This window comes from Aplysia californica, unplaced genomic scaffold, assembly GCF_000002075.1.
Source record: "Aplysia californica isolate F4 #8 unplaced genomic scaffold, AplCal3.0 scaffold00575, whole genome shotgun sequence".
Classification (NCBI taxonomy): Eukaryota; Metazoa; Mollusca; class Gastropoda; order Aplysiida; family Aplysiidae; genus Aplysia; species Aplysia californica.
This window is the reverse complement of record NW_004797845.1, coordinates 345,565-347,897: the sequence shown is the minus strand read 5'-3', so window position 1 is coordinate 347,897 and position 2,333 is coordinate 345,565. Positions and strand designations below refer to the sequence as shown.

General features: G+C 41.5%; 2 protein-coding genes across 2 annotated transcripts in view; one reads left to right on the top strand and one right to left on the bottom strand.

Moving 5' to 3' along the window:
* The window catches only part of LOC100533330 (Rab3), a gene marked incomplete at its 5' end in the record, with an annotated part of 19,547 nt that overhangs the window by 3,770 nt on the left and 13,444 nt on the right, over nucleotides 1–2,333 (top strand).
* Nucleotides 1–2,333, bottom strand: part of LOC101860766 — a 19,595-nt gene that overhangs the window by 16,307 nt on the left and 955 nt on the right. The window lies entirely within an intron of this gene.

Below are 2,333 nucleotides of genomic sequence, written 5' to 3'. Positions count from 1 at the left end.
ACAGACAGACAGACAGACAGACAGACAGACAGACAGACAGACAGACAGACAGACACCCAGAGGCCAAGGAATTCCGAAGGCCTCACAAAACCGGCTTCTGCGGAGTAATGGTTGGTCTTTTTCACCGTCGAAAACAGAACGTGGGAGTTTGATTCCCGAGAAGGTCAGTTTGTTCAGGAGCGTCTTTATTGTAAGATGTTGTACCTCATTCAACCCGAGTTGGCTCTGACATGTACAGGCGAAATTAGCAACGTGGCAAGACATACACAGACTCTAAAGAGTCCGTAAAGAATGTTCACTTAATAAAGACTGCAAAGTTCAATCTACTTCATCCAGCCAGCCTGCAGGAGGTTGGCGAACGGTACAGGTGGGTCCTATTTCTTTGATTTCCCTTCTTGTTTCTGTTTTGAGTATCTTGTTTGTTTTTTCTTACTTTTTTCAGTTCTTAGTCGATGAGCTTGGCCTTAGTTTAACCCTGTGATTTCTGTGCCCTGCGTATTTTGCGTGTTTTTTCCTGCATAAAAATGATCTTTACAGTGTCCAAGTCTTAGTGCTTTACATTTTTCAAACACACCGAGCCAGCCTGACAGTCACAAAAGCAGAAATTGCAGGCATTATAATATGTACCAGGACATTTTTTAAAGGTTGGGGTCGGAGGGGTGGTGGTTTGGGTTTAAGGACGTCAGTGTGTTGAAAGCGAAATCAGAATAGGGAGGAAGGTGAGGGAGATCCTTGTGCTATCTCACAAATTCTCGCTGACTCCGACCGTGGCAAAGATGCCCGCCATTCGACATTGTTGTTTTCATTTGATGTCGTGGTGGGAAACCCAGGAATCTCATCAATTCGCTCTGCGTGAGGTTTTGTTCAGTCTTCCGGGTTCATTGTGTTTGTGATTATCAATGTTGGAGATTGTTTTGTTATATTCTTTCAATAAATTTGAGTTTAATAATAATCGGTTGTTGTTTTTTAATCTCTCCCCATCTTCTATTTGTATGTTACTCTCTAGTAAGGCGTCTAATTTTCCGTACTTGTATGACCTAATTGTGTTGTAAATGCCGTAAACTCATACAAAAAAATGTTTGAAATTTCCGCATTTTTAGGACCTATTAATATGTTGCAAGTGCCGTAAAACTCTTTAATGATACCAATTAGTCTTTCTGAAGGGTTTTTCCCATCGTTATTTGTTCATCAATTGTTGGGGAGCATGGCCCGCGACCCATGTATCCTACTGACAAAGTCACCAATAACGTATTAAGCTTTTTATGTTTGTTACTCTCCTGTAGCACTTCTAATTTCGGCATCCATATGACCTTATTGAGTTGAAAGTGCGGTAAAAACGCTTACTAACACACACCAAAAGTAGAGAGACAAGACTGTGTCACCACGAGAAAAAGATTAATTGTTTACTTCTAGCTTTGTGCTTGAATTGATCTCCTCTATAAATGGCATGCGTAACGCTCCTTTGTTTATTCGTTGCCATGACAACCAAATGAGACAGGCTCTTATTTTGGTATCAAGTTACAATGTAGTTATCGTGCCCAGTTCGGCAAGGAGATGCTTTCTGTGAACATTATAATATTCTCTGAGCAAAACGACCTCCTTATTTGTTGGTAGATTACCATGATCGAGTGTCCTGAAGACGGCGTAATAAATGTGAACACAGCCGAAAAAAGAAACGTTTCATCGAGATCCAAGCGATGTTTACTGTTGTCGGAGTCGACAAAATGTGATTTCTTGAGGTGAAAAGGGTGGAATGGGGGAGGGGGGATGTGGTTTTGGGGGTATTGGTGCCAAAGAAAGGAATTTAGTTTATTATTTTATTTTCACAACAATTGTAGCAATTTTGTAATTTTATCGTAGAGTCGGGCGCACAAACCGGCTGGCTTTGCTGGTGGCGAAAGTTCCGTCCGAGGGCTCCGATGAAACGAGTTCATTGAGACAGCGTCTTTCTAACTCTGGGCGGTTGCAAGTTTTTGACGGAAGGAAAGAACAAAAAAAGAGGGGTAGAAAGGATGAAAGGGTGAGAGCATAAACAGAGAAAGTCGGAAAGAGGGAGAGAAGGAGATAGAGAAAGAAAGAGAGAGAGAGAGAGAGAGAGAGAGAGAGAGAGAGAGAGAGAAAGAGAGAGGGTGGGAGGGAAAGAAAAATAGAACGATATTGAACGCAGAAAAAGAGGGAGAAAACGCGGAAAGTGTGTGTGTGGGATATGGTGATAAGTAACATGAATAACGTACAAAAAGAATTCAAAAGAGAGTATGGGAACGTAAATAGCAACTGGTGAGAATGAATAGACGCATGGATACCCAAAGCTCAAAACTACAGAGGCATTTTTA